Source organism: Lissotriton vulgaris, chromosome 7, assembly GCF_964263255.1.
Source record: "Lissotriton vulgaris chromosome 7, aLisVul1.2, whole genome shotgun sequence".
Classification (NCBI taxonomy): Eukaryota; Metazoa; Chordata; class Amphibia; order Caudata; family Salamandridae; genus Lissotriton; species Lissotriton vulgaris.
Window position 1 is genome coordinate 795,881,143 of NC_141695.1, and position 15,992 is coordinate 795,897,134.

The window sequence follows — 15,992 nt, forward strand, 5'->3', positions numbered from 1 at the left end:
CTCACCCGCCGACCCGTGTCCTGCCTGGGTGCTCTCGGAGGTGGTGGAATTAGTCTGTACTGAGATCACGCAGATTGTGAACCTCTCCCTGAGGACGGGCGTGGTTCCTACTGCTTGGAAACAGGCTAAGCTTCTGCCTCTCCTAAAGAAACCAGGTCTAGACTGGACGGCCCCCGGGAATTATCGACCAATTTCCCTTTTACCGGCACTCACAAAGATCTGTGAGAAGGTGGCATTTCGACAACTAGAGAGATTTGTTGAAACTTCCAATGCCCTCCACCCGGCCCAATCGGGCTTCAGGGCTGCTTACAGCACCGAGACAGCCCTCTTGGAGATGAGCGAGGCCATCCGGGACTGTTTAGACGGAGGCGGCAGAGCGGTCCTAATTCTTTTGGACCTCTCTGCCGCGTTCGATACCGTCCCCCATGAGCTTCTTCTTGGCCGGCTGGCGGATATAGGTATTGGAGGGGTTGTGCTAGACTGGCTGTCCTCCTTCTTGTCTGACAGGACCCAGCAGGTCTGGCTGCCTCCCTATGCCTCCGAGCCTGAACCTCTGCTTACAGGTGTCCCGCAAGGTTCCACCCTCAGCCCCTTACTGTTCAATGCCTACATTACACCTTTGGTTTATCTAGCTGAACAGTTCGGGGCTAAGATTATAGGGTACGCAGACGATACCCAATTGCTGTTTACCTGGCCAGATGATAACCTTGATACCTCTATAGTTCATCTATGTTTGTCCTCTGTATTTCGCTGGTTGACGAAGGCCCAGTTGAAGTGCAACGAGGACAAATCCGAGGTTCTTTTTTATGGCTCCTTTCCCCCATCGTTCATGAGCACCCTATGGCCTTCTGACATCCCAGGCCCGAAAGAGATGGGGAGACCTGCCAAGAATCTGGGCATCTGGTTCAGAGAGGATTTAAGATTCGAACATCATATTAAAAAACTTACTGGCACCTGTTTTGCGACCTTAAAAATGCTTCGCAAATTCTTTCCCCTGCTTCCTAGAGAGGCAAAGGAGTCTGTTGCGCGAGCGCTTATACTGTCCAGGTTGGACTATGCCAATGCATTGTTCAGTGGAATCCCCTCTTACCTGGTAAAACGCTTGCAAATCATCCAGAACGCGACAGTCCGTCTTTTATTCAACATTCCTAGATGGAAGAGCGTTCGCGCGGAGATGCGTACACTCCACTGGCTCCCGGTTGCACAGCGCATCCGGTTTAAGTCATTGGTTTTGGCGTTTCGTGCTATCCATGACCAAGGCCCCCAGTACTTGAGAAAAAGATTCATTAGTTACGTCCCCACACGTACTCTGAGATCCTCCACTCTGTTTCAACTATCCCTCCCCCGTTTTAAACGTGCCAGACTTGGTGGTCAGTCGATTGCGGTGGTCGTGGCTCGCGCCTGGAATGCTCTTCCTTTTCACCTGCGCTCCACACCCACTGTAGCCCATTCAAAAAACATCTGAAGACACATCTGTTTAACAGCGCTATTTAAGAGTCCTTTTTTTTTTTCTTTGAGGGTCTGTTGTCTGCTTTTCTTTCTCCCGCGCCAGGATACTCCCCAGTAGCAGAGCGCGCTATAAAATGGTTTATAATAATAATAATAATAATAATAATAATAATAATAGGTGCAGTGCACCAGGGCACAAAGGCCTGAGGGCCCCCTAAACCCTGACTATTTCTGTATTTGATGATTGAAACAGCCAGGGCTCGATTCCTTCCTCGCAGCAGTGACCATGACAGTGTGGAAGACAGATGTACAGCAATAGAAAGGGAGAGGCTGTGGGAGTGGGAGAGAGTGAGCATGCGAGTAAGTGTGAGAGGGAGTTTAAGGGTGATCACCTCAGATTATTACGGACAGTGCATCTAGTCTTAGCTTTTCACCTACTAATGACTGAATTCATGTGTTAATGGAATCAAAAATAAGACTGCAAACCCCAGAATGCATTAGGCTGTTACACAAACACCACTAAGTGGAGACATGGACCATAATGGCCCTGAGGACGGTGGGCAGCCTCTGAGGGAAGGAAAATGAGATTGGGTAAATAAACATTTGCAAGGCAATAGGTCTTGCATTTGCAAGACTTTGAGCTACTGGCATTGTAAATGACAAACCTTTTGTCTATGTGTTGGTTTTGAAAACAGATAAATAAAAGGCTCTGTGGTCATAGCATAATTTTCCGTGCACCCACCAGTGCGAATTTGGTCTCATAGTGTTTTTTCACCTTTATGAGAGAGAATTTTCTCGTTGCAGCACAGCATCTATTTTTAACGCCTCATTATGTTTTTCTTTCTGATTTTATTCACTGCATATAGTTACCATTCCCTTTATAATGCATCTCACCATTAATATCCCCCTTGCATTACCATTTCCCTTAGGAAACTGCCAGCCCCACTTCCCTTCTTGCTTCATAAATTCCCTCTCGATTACCCGGGGTGTCCAGGCCAGCCCTTGCCACTTATGTTGCGACTGCACCTCTCCCGCTTTTTTGCCCTTGTCCGCACAAGGCACTTTATAATATGGATTGCTTTTCTCCTCGGCAGACTCTGCATAACCACCTTTGGCATTCACCATGGGCCGTTGCACATCCACTACTCGTTTGCATTTATTAATGCTGCGATTGCTTTCCCCTCGTACTTACCCTTTTCCACACCAGGCTTTTTCCTAACTTACGGCTTCTCTCCCAGGCAGGCTCCCCGTTATTAACTCCGGCTTTTGCCACGGGCCCTTATATCACCATTACTCATCTGCATTTAGTTGCCTTCCGGACTTCGATTTATAGACTGAGGACACTTAGGGCCCCACTACATTTATGGTGTCTAATACTTTTCTGATTTTGATTTAACTTTTTAATCCCAGAGTGTTTTTCGTTAGTGCTCATGTTTTTTATTCATTTAACTTTCAGTGTCTCGATTCTGGCCCTTATCATGGCGGCCCGTTTTTCACCTTGATGATGCTACTGAGCAACGTGTCCCAGAACTCTTGGAACTTATTTTCCAGTGATATTCTTATTTGACTCAACAAACGGTATGTACAGTTTGCTGTGGTTCATTTTGAATTGATCGTCTGGGACCAACTAGCCCGAACGTACTTAGCAATACAGAGGCGTCATGTTCCCCACCTTATCAGAATCGGCCACTATAGGTGGTATTTTTCTCGCACCAAGTTTTCCTCGTTCCTAGTATCAGAGTAGGAAACTTCGTTGTTATCTGAGTCGGCCCTTATTCAATCCTTAAGTCGGGGGTCAAAACATACCACTTAAAAACAAGATGACTCCTTATAAGCGAAAGCAATTTTTTGATTCATAAATGTTAATAATTCGCTATCTGAATATTATCTAGGCATGAATGAGTCTTGCCATATTATGCACCAAGATGACTTGTAGGAATTGAAACAAAGACAGAGCCACCCAATATTTCCGTCAAGGCTGGGTATTATCAGTTACAAAAACAAAATGTGCCTTCACAGGATTTGTTTTCCAATACTTAGGTTAATACAATTCAGTCACCAAACACAGAACTGGGATAACGGAATTATGTCAAGTGTTAGGGATGGTCTGTCTAACAGAAAATTGACTACACAATACTGTAGACTATATTATAGATGAACTTGTCCCTCCTAATTATTTAGTTAGAAAAGATAGTTCCAGTAAAGGGGGTGGGGCGAATTCATAATCCTCTGTAAAAAAAAAAAAACGTTTTATTTATAGTGCACTTTTGTAAGAGAATCTTTGTTGTGCAGTCAGAAATGACTCCTTTGTTTGTAATATTATTTTGGTCTTTCAGCCACTTCAAACTAACTTGGAAAAGTTAGCAAATGTATTTAACAATATTTGCAATTTTAATAACAACGAAAAGCATGTTTTAGTATTGCAATGTTTTTGTAATTTCCAAATCTGGCGAGTGACTTATTAGATACCACATCCTTTTGTAATAAGTCTCTGCTTTACCTTAATCCATCCTACACCTTGAATTATCTTTTCAATGTTATCTTCATGTCCTCAAACATGACATGATCCATTAAATAATATATACATTTACCCTCGTGAAATCATCTGGCACTCCCTATTATTATCAACACCAACTGTGATTCTAAGGCTAAATTTGATAAGTCAAATTACCTATATATAATTGAATAAGCTCTCCCTATTTATATGTCATCATTGTTTGCCTCTTAAGCCTCACTGAAGTCCTATCTGGACTCAACCATGGATAGCAATGATTTTTTTAAATATTGAAAAATAAAATTTTACGTTTTTAGATTTTTATTTTGCTTGCAAAAACTAGCGTTCCAATAGCGCCAAATAAACATTGAGCCTCTGATTCAATTCCATTCTGACTGCATTAAAATTAGATGCTGTTGCACTGGAAGGTGAAGGGGGCGGTATGACTTCGATATTGCCATTTGCACTTGAGCTCCATGCACTGAACCTTTTTAAAAATTACTTTGAATGCTGCTTTTTAACAGAATTTTACACTGTGATTTTAAAAAACATATTCTTGCCTCGTAACCGCCTCTTTGACGCCCGCTTCTGCTCGCCGGCTCCCTGTTCCCCCAAGGGCTGTCCCGCTTGACGTGGAGGGAGTGTAGGCAGGGCAGTGACGGGTCAGAGGCCGGGGGGGCGGGACCAACCCTGCTGAAGCGCTATTTTAGACGGTCATGTGTTCATCGCACAGCGGACGCGCGCCAAAGGCGCACCAAAGGCAAGCCCGTCTGCGCCCGTCCTTGCCCAGACGGGACCAGGGGTCACCCCCCCTGTGCGAAAACACGCAGCATTCAGCTACTCTAGGATTGACCTGCTTAGCCTCAGGGTTAATCGCCACATTAACTGCGAGACACTGCCTCTGGAGGGTTCCCCATCCCCCTGCCCGGAGTGCACTTTCTCCTTTTCCCATCTCCAGCCAGGATTAACTGGGGAGTCTGGAGATGACACTAATATCAATCCTAATAAGAGTAAAGGTCACGTTAACCAGTTCACCTTTCTTACCACAAACTGTAGATTGCTTCCCAAACATAAAGATGACATCTTCAATCTCCTGCTTGATCAGAAGCCGGATGCGCTATTCCTAACGGAGACTTGGCTAACTGCAAGCTCTGGGCCGGACATAGCATCAGCCCTCCCTCCCAATTACACGATAATCAGGAAAGACCGCCTAAATCAAGAAGGTGGGGGTATAGGCATCATCTTTAAAAATACGTTTCAATGCAAGTGGGAAGATATCAACCTGGCAAATTGTGAAGCAGGGCTCTTTAAATTAGCCCTGTCTCCTCAAACTACACTTTCAGGGATCTTAATATATCGCCCTCCAGGGGCAGCTGGGGATTGGGTGGCAACCCTATCCGAATACATCGCGCCTCCTCTGCTGGAAGCATCTATATTTGCCATCTTGGGAGACCTTAATGTGCACCTTGAAGACCGCAGCTGTCCAATGATTCTCAACTTCCTTTCTGATCTTGAGGCACTCAACATCCACCTATGGAATGCAGGCCCCACACATAGAGCTGGTCACCTATTGGATCCGATCTTTGCAAACTTCGATCGCATAAAGTGCGAGCCTGCACTGCCAATCCCGTGGTCTGACCACTTTCTCACCAAATTTAACATCTGGGAACCCGCTCATAAAGTCCTTGTAAAATCTGAGGTATGGTTTAGAAATTGGCAAAAACTCCATATAAAGGATCTTGATGAACAACTAATTAGATCCAGCCCTTGCTTTGATCTTGAGAAGATCACAATTAGTGACCATAAGATGATCAATTGTTGGCTATCTAGTGCCACACAAACTATCATTCCCATGACCTTAAGCAAGCACAAATCATGCAATCCCCCGGTCCCTTGGTTCACAGATAAATTGAGAGAGGAAAAAAGTCAGTGTAAAAAACTAGAGAGACTGTGGGGAATAGATTATAAGCCTGCTAAAAAAGAAATATATAAACATGAATTAAATATGTACCATCTGTCCTGTAAAATCGCCAAGGGCGATTTCACCAAAAATACCATCCTAGGAGCACAAAATCATTCAGGGACTCTCTTTAAAACTCTAAAGAATTTAGCTGGGGCAGCAGCCCAACCTGAACCTCCTACTCTGTCTCCCACGCAATGTAATTACATTGCTAATTTTTTCCAGGAGAAAATATCGACAATTTATGCCAATTTCACCTCAGATGGTGACGGCATCGATGGTTCATCTAATCTCTCTACCCCTTGCTATAGTGACCAAAGGGATTGCTCCATGAACCATGTTCTCACAGCATGGCAGCCATTAAACATCAATACCTTCGGCGAAGCCCTGAATAGTATCAAATCAGGTTCCCCCCAGGACCCTATGCCTGCTCATGTTTATAAACAGCTAGACCCATCCATCTTGGAAGTAATCGGAGCACTGTTACATGCCTCCCTCAATGAAGCGGCAATATTTGGTGAATGGAAGCACGCCATGGTGATGCCCTTGCTAAAAAAGGCCAATAGCGACCCGGAGGTCTTTTCTAACTTCCGCCCTATATCCCTTTTACCATTTTTTTTCAAAAATTTTAGAAAAACACGTGAACAAGCAGTTGACAGACTTTGTCAATGACGACAATTTATTACACCATTCTCATTCGGGCTTTAGGAAAGGCCATTCTACAGAATCCACCTTACTGGGGGTCACTGAGGTAATCCGTCAAGAGTTGGACACTGGAGGCATGGCGGCACTCATTCTTTTAGACCCGATTGCCGCATTTGACACCATCTCCCACACTATCTTGATTCAGTCCCTAGAAGATATAGGGGTTAGAGGACTAGCACTGAAATGGCTGGAACAATTCCTCCTGAATCGGACCTTTCAGGTCTTTTCCAAAAATAATTCATCCGAGTTCCAAAAGTCCCCTTATTGGGTACCCCAGGGCTCGATTTTAAGTCCGTTACTTTTTAATGTCTATGTCACTCCATTGGCCAGGATCGCGGAAGAAATGGGTCTCACAATTTATTCCTACGCGGATGACACACAACTTGCGTTCTCCCTCACACCCACAGACAAATCTGGAATTTCTCCCCTTCGCTCTGGGCTCTTAAGAATAGCGAACTGGCTTCACTCCAGGAAATTAAAATTGAATGGGGAAAAAACTGAGCTGCTTGTTTTTGGTAACCAAAAAAATCTCTGGGGCCCGACTCACTGGCCAGTAGAAATGGGGGCAACCCCGGTTGCGGTACAATCTGCTCGAAACCTAGGGGTAATAATTGACGATAAGCTGTCTGTGTGCACATATAGCCAAAACAGCCTCAACCTGTTTTGTGATCCTCAAATGGCTGAGGAAAATTTTATGGCAACTACCAGACGACGCACAGAGAACAGTATTACAGGCATTAGTCAGCTCGAGATTAGACTATGGTAATGTTCTCTATCTAGGAGTCACAAAAAGTATTCTGAACCGACTTCAAGTGTTCCAGTACTCTACGGCAAGACTGCTCCTCAATCTCCCAGGCCGCACGAGCAAGACAGATCACCTTAAGAAACTACACTGGCTGAAGATCGCCAGCAGAGTTACATTTAAGGCACTATGCTACATGTATAAGATTAGTTCTGGAGAAGCACCTGTATATCTATGCAAGATTGCCCAGAAATACATACCCTCCCGTAATCTGCGCTCCATGAACCAGGCAAAATGTACAGTTCCCAGGGTCAACCGGGCTTGGATGGGTGGCCGCTCATTTGCCCATCTGGCCCCTGCACTGTGGAACTCACTTCCGCTCTTTTTACGCCTGGAACCATGTTACGTTCGGTTTCGGAAGGGAATTGAATCATGGCTGTTCAATCAATAGAGCTTCTCCTCCTTTTTTCCATGTGTAACATAGATCCAAGGCGCCGGGAAACCCTCAGGGTAGCTGTTGCGCCATACAAATGCAATAAATAAATAAAAAATAAATAATGCTCATGGAGCAGAAAGATGCTGGAGATATAAATATGAATCAGCTCTTAACTTGTCAAAATTGCAGGCGTTATCCAGATGCGAGCAAAAAAATCTGGGCTACCACATGCAAGTACCACGCTTCGTGAATAACAAATGCGTCCAATTTAGCTAAGGAACTATTTGCAGTTATCAAGGACTTGGCTGTGCCACTAACTATGCAATCAATCGATACTTCCCAGACCTTGCACAACTGACTTGCATCTCACTTTACAGACGAGATTGCTAAAATTAGACCTGATATTCAAGCTTTATCTTGACTCTGTTAATGCCCTTGAGTGTATAGATCATATTCTGCTGCTACTTCTAGAATCTTTTTCTTTCATACCAGCTACTGATAATGAAGTCAGTAACGTGTTTTAAACTACCAAAGCATCTGGATTGCATGCTGATATTTACTCCGCTATGATAATTATGTTTCTTGGTCCTTTTTTTACATTTTATTTTTTTAACTGCTAACCTTGTTGCTTGTTTTAGCGTACTTTCACCAAGAGAAAGATGGCAAATGCTGGGGAACTCACAATTATTAGACCATTGTTGAAAAAACTTTCTTTAGCTGCTTACGATTCTTCTAACTATCGTCCCGTTATCCTACTCTATACTAGGCAAAACCTATAGAAAGGTTCAAACCTAATAAGGTTTTTAATTCATTTCAAGTGGGTTTTAAACCAGGCCAGGTCCAAGTACAGAGATAATTGTAACACCTGTGTTTATAGCTATATGCTGCTCCGACTGTCAGTGGATTAGTTAGTGTATTGATCTTATTAAATCTATCTACAGCGTTTGATACCATTGAACATTTTCTTTTACTTTATTGAGCCCCAACATTCGGCCTTAATGTGGATGCAGTTAATCAAATTAGTTGATTGCAAGATGGCTTGCAATCAATGCTGTTTCACTTTTGCCGCTCCGCAGCATTCCAGGTCAATTGAGGAGTATTATCCGTTTACAATTTAATATGTATATACCTCTACTTACCCATGCATTGTGAAATCTGGGTGCTAAATTTTATATTTACGCAGATGATATTCAAATTCTTTTCAAGATGTTTTCTACCAATGAAAACTTTATGAATCCGAATATCTTCAGCCACAAAATTATCAATGTCGTCACCTGTTTGTTGTCCACAGTTTTTTGTAATTAAATCCCACCAAGACGGAACCTCTTGTCTCCAGAAATTGCACGGATGCCTGCGACCCTGAGCTCTGGCCTCACTGAGTCCACCACTATCCTGTGAATAGTGTCAAAAACATTGTTAAAATTCTAGAGCCAAACCTTTCCCTAGATCTCCACGTGGCTAAGATTACTATCTCCTGCTTCTGGCAACTCAAGCATTTCATTAATATTTTATATTTCAAGTGGTGAACTTTAATCCAGTTACTTCTGAATTATGCAAACTTCCTTCACTTGAACTCACCAAAGAAAGTGCTTAAAAGACTTCAACTTAATCGAAGTGCACTTCTATTCTTTATACTTTGCACTGGCTTCCTGTGGAATATATCATGTGCTTTAAGTCCTTATTAACTTGGCACCAGGCTCTACACCACAGGCTCCTTTTTAGCTGAGCAATTTCTATATATCTATTTTACTTACCGAGATGTACTTTTACATAACAAGCACCTATTTGCTGTGCCAAAAGTTAGGACTGCCACTTTCGGTCAGAGAGGCTTTTCAGTTGCTTCTGTCAGAGGATGGAACTAGATAGCTTTAATTCTGTGTTCACAATCCTCACGTATCCAATTCAAATAACAACTCAACACTTGTTTAATTCTATATTCAGTTCGTCTTAACTCATTGGTACCTGTCGGCCTAGTCACAATGAAGTGTTATTATTTAAAGCTCCTTGAAGCGTTGGTGTACGGTGTGCTTTAAAAATAGCACATAACAATACCTAAAAGTCTATATATTAGGCACAAAATCACTATTGGTGAAAGACTTGCAGAAATGTGGAAAACCTTTTATAAGCAACAACTCCATTTAGGAACGCACACAACTTTAGGTGCATGATCACCCTTGTTGCAATGTCAGGAGAGTGTGGTATCAGATCTAGGTGCAGAAGGAAAGCACGTTCCATCCCTACCAGAAAAAAAACAGACCCACACTATGGCAAAGGAAGTTGGAAACAATCGTACCCCTTCATAAATAAATGCCCGAAATAAGCCTAAGTTCTATCAAAAGAAGCCCAAAATAAACAGCCTATTTCTGAAAAGAAGCCCCAAACACACCGCTTTTCTTGCAGCTCTTAACAGATGGCACCGTTTCAAGAGTTACAAAAAGGCTAGCTTGTTCACCGCAGGAGGAAACCTAGGAGCAAGGCATGAAGAGAAAAGAGAGACTCAAGAATGTCCTCATTAATATGTACAGAGAATAACAAAAGGTTCACAGGCACTGAAACACCACCAGGCAACACAAGCTATGTGAGAATGAAACGCTTCATCTATATTCTGAATAATGCACTATAAGCCTTATTTCTTTCCATAAAGGGTTGTATTTTTGTATGTTTCATTTTGCGTTATTATGTTCTTTTGAACACCCAAAAATATTTACTTGAAAAATAAGACCTGAAAAACATTAGATTAGATTAGAACAAGGACTCCTGAGGCGGAAGCCGGGATTTTAGGGCTGAGATTTTAAAATATATGAATTTGATTAATTGCTAGCACAATTTTTAAACACTTTGGCATTTTGCACATCCGATTTTAATTACCTTGGCATTTTGCACATTAGAAACTTTATTCTGTCCCCCCTCCTCGCCGCATCTCCCTACCTGTGGGGGCTTCTTTCTAGGGATCACCAGGGCCTCAGGGAGCCGATTTGGGGCTTCTGCTGACCTCCGCCCTTGATCCTTCTCGGCATAATCTACGGCCGCCATCTTAGCTGAGGACGAGGACAGCCTTCTAGTGTTCGGCCGATTGGGGGCCCACACACGATAAAATGAATCCCTCCTCCCGTCCGCGCAGCGGGCGGGTGCAGCGGGCGCGCCAATGGCAGAGGCAAACCCGTCTGTGCCCGACCGGGGACAGGGGCACAAACCCCTGCCCGAATTCCTCTAGACTCCCTAAGAATGATCACATACTCTAAAGAGCAGCTAGAAAGCCTCTGCCCACCTATTAAGAAAACATGTAAGCACTCATGGAAGGTTGAAATGATGCCCTTAACCTGTAGGACCTGTTTTCAAAATCCTAAGAACAAAAGGATTCCGAACACAAGACGAAATTTCTGACAATGATTCAAATTAACTGTTGTTCGCTAAGAAAACACAAATTTGAAATATTTGATTTATTACCAGAACAACAGCCAGAAGTCCTTTTTTTAACTGAGACATGGCTAGACCAAGAGTCCTCCCCAGATATTCTAGAGGCCCTACCCGAAAACTATGGCATACTAAAAATGAATTGAAATAAACAAAAGGGAGGGGGTATTGCTATTATCCATAAACTCAAACTGATATGCCCCTTGGAAATGGCTACGATCAAAGATAGCGAAGCCGCTTTTTTCGCGATTAAATACAGGCCTAATATAACTTTTAATGGCTACCTAATCTACTGCCCACCAGAAGGGGCCACAAATTTTATAGAAAGTTTGACAGAGGTCATCACCCAGTCTGCTCTACGCTACAACAAACTTCTCATCCTGGGAGATCTTAACCTCCATCTTGATGATGAAAATAATAATGATGCCCAAGGATTACTGGCATCTTTAGAAATGCTGAAACTTAATTTGCAATCCCTAAAACCTACCCACAAGGCGGGTCACCTTCTTGATCCGATCTTTGCGAATTGGGAGGGATTGGTGGTCCAACCCCCAATCCAGGTACTATGGTCAGACCACTTCTTGATTAAAATCACAATCCCAGGAGAACAAACAACCCCAGCAAACCAAGCAGATAACATTTAAGCGCAGACAATGGGGGAAACTTAAACAAGTTGATCTTAAGGCAGGTAGCCCCACTTTGAAAGAAAATATAGAGGAAGCCTGGACAGACTACGAGAACTGGCGAACAAGAGCGCTAGATGCAACTGCACCTTGGACAACTAAGACACCTGTAAGATGTCTTAAATCGGCACAATGGTTTGATGCTGACTTAAAGCTATCAAATCAAAATGCAAAAAGTTAGAGGGCATCTGGCGCAATAAATATGATGAAACAGCCAAACTTGAATACAAAACCAGTATAAAAAATTATCATAAAAAGATTAGAATAGCCAAAAGAAACTTTTTTAGCAAAAGAATTGAATCAGCCGATAATTCTACCAAAGATCTTTGTCATTTACAAAGAACTCACCTCAGCTGACTGGACTGTAGCCCTAGATATTCACTCTACAGCAACTTGTGAAGCGATAGCGGACTTTTTCGTCCAAAAAGTAGAGAATATCTATAAAATCTTTCCGAATGTCATGGATGGCACAATTACTAACTATGCTACTAATGCTGAACCTGTTATCTAAATCAATTTTCAGTGCCAGATAACACTGAGGTGCTGAGAATCATGCGTAGCATACAATCAGGCTCCCCCAAAGATGCAGCTCGCCCCAAGATCTTTAAAAACCAGGCTGAATTACTGGTAAATCATATAAGCCGTATGGCTAAACTGTCTTTCCAGACGAGCCACGTACCACAAGACTGGAAAACAGCGCAGGTTATCCCTATCAAGAAAAAGGCCAGTCTCGGTATAACCCAATTGCACAACTCTCATCCTATATCGCTCCTACCGTTCTGCGCAAAGGTGGTGGAAAAGATAGTCAACGCCCAACTCATAAAGCACTTAGAAGAATGCCACCATCTCCACCCCTCGCAGTCAGGATTCAGAACATATCACTCTACTGAATCAGCCCTTCTTTTTTCCACGGAGCTATTAAGAGGTAGAGTAGATGAGGGGATGACAGCTGCGCTCCTCCTATTAGATCTGAGCGCGGCATTTGACATAGTCTCCTACCCCATACTACTCTCACGCCTTAGCGAGGCCGGAATTAATGGCCTGGCTCTCGAATAGATGCGTGCATTCCTGGCTAATAGGCAATTCCAAGTCAATTGCCCTCCTTTCAAATCAGAAGTCCGAGCACTCAGACATGGGGTGCCGCAGGGCTCTATTTTGAGCCCTACACTGTTCAACCTGTACATGGCACCCCTGGCCAAGATAGTGGAGGCATATGGGGTCGAGATAGTGTCATATGCGGATGACACCCAGCTAGTAGTGACACTATCTCGACCGCCCCCAGAAGCCTCACCAAATTTATCTGCATGCCTCAGTGACCTAGCCAGATGGATGAATACCAACTGTCTATGCCTTAATGCAAATAAAACAGAACTTCTTGTGTTGGGGAAGACTCCGTCCATCTGGTCGTCTGCATGGTGGCTATCTGAACTTGGCGCCATACCAAAGCCCTCTGAGCAGGTGAAAGACTTAGAGGTCAGATTAGACTCTACCCTATCCCTTGAACACCACACTAGAGGGATTGCAGGCAAATGTTACGGGATCCTTAAGACTCTGCGCAAAACCCTGGACTCCCTCCCTGCAACCAATAGGAAAACCCTGATCCATGCTCTGGTAACATCCCATCTTGATTACAGCAACTCCCTGTATATGGACTTGAGCAAAAAAGGTCTTCAGCGTCTACAGTGCGTCCAAAACGCAGCTGCTCGACTGGCACTTAACCTGTCTAGAAGGTCCTCAGGAAAACGTGCCTTAGCCTCCTCCACTGGCTGCCCATACGTGAGCGCATTATATTTAAAACAATGTGCATAACCCACCGCATTGCCCAAGAAAAAGGACCAATATATCTCAAGAATCTAATGACCAAGTATCAACCCAAACAACTCTTAAGATCTCAAGGCTGTATGCTCTTTCAAGTGCCCAGAATTTACCGGGTGCGTATGGGCGGAAGGTCTTTTAAATACTTGGCCAGCAAACAATGAAACTCACTACCCACTGAACTCGGGATGGAACCATCAGAACAAAATTTCCGCCAAAAACTAAAAACATACTTGTTCCCGAAAATATGAGCCCCTCTTATCGCCCCCCTTCAGTTTCTTCCCTCTATTTTCCCAGCAGCAGCCCAGTCCATGTTCTTAAAGCGCGGGGACACACTGTTTTCTAGTGTAACCAGGCGCTATATAAAAGGCTTTTATTATTATTATTATTATTATTATTATTATTACAGTGCAATTACATACTTATTTAAATCACACATGGAGTAATTGTTAATAATCAATGGCATGACGATGAGAGACAAATGCTCCCGTGGCTGATGTATGATGTAAATAACTTTGTTTTAATGCAGAAGCTGAAGATGGATGGCACGAAACAACCAGTGGCTAATAGAGGTCGACCAAAATCCTACTCTATGTATTTGTTCAAAACAAAAATTGTTGGCTATGCCAGACCTAAAAAAGACCTTTAACATAATGTTTAGGCATTCCTTGCTGATGCATAGTTCATGATGCCCCCACGTTAGCGAGATTGACTGGAGGAAGGTTAGCAGAAAGGTTTAGACATGCCAAGAGATTGAACATTGAGATTCTGGCCCTTACTTTGTGCCGACTATAGTAAAATGTCTTATGGCAGTCTTTAAATTATTGAAATTCTGGGCCTCCCCTTTTGTCCCCAATGATACATTTTTCTGAGAATAAGTAAATTGTTGATGTGTGAGGCTAAAGAACAGTACCTACCTGCCAGTCACATCCCAGCGGCTTTCTTAGGGCAGCCCTACTGCCCATGTCTGCTATGCATATGTGCCTCTATATACACGGGGGAGGGTAATGGTGTAGTATATGGTGCACACTTATCTAAGTGAAGGACCTTGCACTAATCCAGGCAACCGTTATGGTAGGTTAAATGAAAAACAAAACACACACTGTGTATATATGTATATATATGTATGTGTATATATATATACATATATATATATATATATATATATCTGTTTATTACACAACTCTCACGAACACATTGGTATATCTCCCAGCTGGAGATATCAACACAAATACATAATAATCCTTCAATTGCAATAGGTAAGTAAACGCGTAATACAGTGGTCTTCAGGGGGAGACCAAACCATATATGAAGAAAGTGGAATAATAACTGCGACCGAAGTCGGGACTTGGATCAGGAGACTCGAAGGAGCCAGGGAAACAAGGAACCACCCAAGGTAAGTACCCAGGAACCCCATGGAGGCTGTGTGCAGAGTGGAAACACAGGCGTGTGTCCAATAGAAGTCAACAGCAAAGTTGTGGTAGCAGTTTAGAAGAAAAAAGACACTTCCCAGTGGACCCTGAAGACACCCTGTGAAACACAGAAGGTTAAAGAATCACCCCACCCACGGATACCCCAGGAACCAGGATACCTAATTGACATCGGAAACCCTGACCCAATTGAGGACTATAGGAAAGATGCCACTGGAGAAGACTGGTCAAGAGTCTGGTGGAATCCAACGGTGCATTCTGGAAGTGAAGAACCTGTAAGCAGAGGGGATGGTGTTTATGCCACTCGGAGGTGACCAGGAGGCATGGAAGAGCAATGCCCACCGATGACTGATGGTTCAAGTAAGTTGACGGTGACCTTGTCGCTGCAGCTGTGAGGATCAGGCGATACTGAGGAAGACCAGGAGCTGTGCAAGAGCTGTACCATGTCAGAAGTCGTGAACCAGGGGGTCGGAGTCTGGTGGGAGCACCAACAAGCCTTGGCAGCTGCGACAGCCGTGGAAAGCGAAGAAGGAGCAACGTTGGGACCAGCAAGGTCCAGGAGACTCGCCACAAGCAGGAGAGTCTGAGCAGGCCCCAAACAAGCAGGGGAGCCCACTGAAGCAGAAAACCCTTGAGAGGATTCGGTCTCTGATGAGGGATACTGGCCTCACAATTGCAGAGAGGACAGGTCAAGCCTTGAGGGAGTGTCAACCACCACCTGTGTTGCTGAGCCTTTTGAAGTCCATGAGGTGTCAGGAGCAACAGACCGGTCCGCTTCGTTCCGGTGCCTGCAGATGGAAGGGATGACTCCGTCAATGCAAGGGAGATTACTCCGGGTGTCCTTGATGCCCAAAGGTCTGTTGA

General features: G+C 43.8%; 1 protein-coding gene across 3 annotated transcripts in view; it reads left to right on the top strand.

Moving 5' to 3' along the window:
- TBC1D16 (TBC1 domain family member 16) overlaps nt 1-15,992 on the top strand; it is a 960,039-nt gene that overhangs the window by 127,718 nt on the left and 816,329 nt on the right. For all 3 annotated transcript variants that reach the window (XM_086931055.1, XM_086931054.1, XM_086931056.1), the window contains exon 2: nt 2,906-3,027. The gene's annotated coding sequence lies outside the window, so the exon portion shown is untranslated. The remainder of the gene's footprint in view (nt 1-2,905; nt 3,028-15,992) is intronic.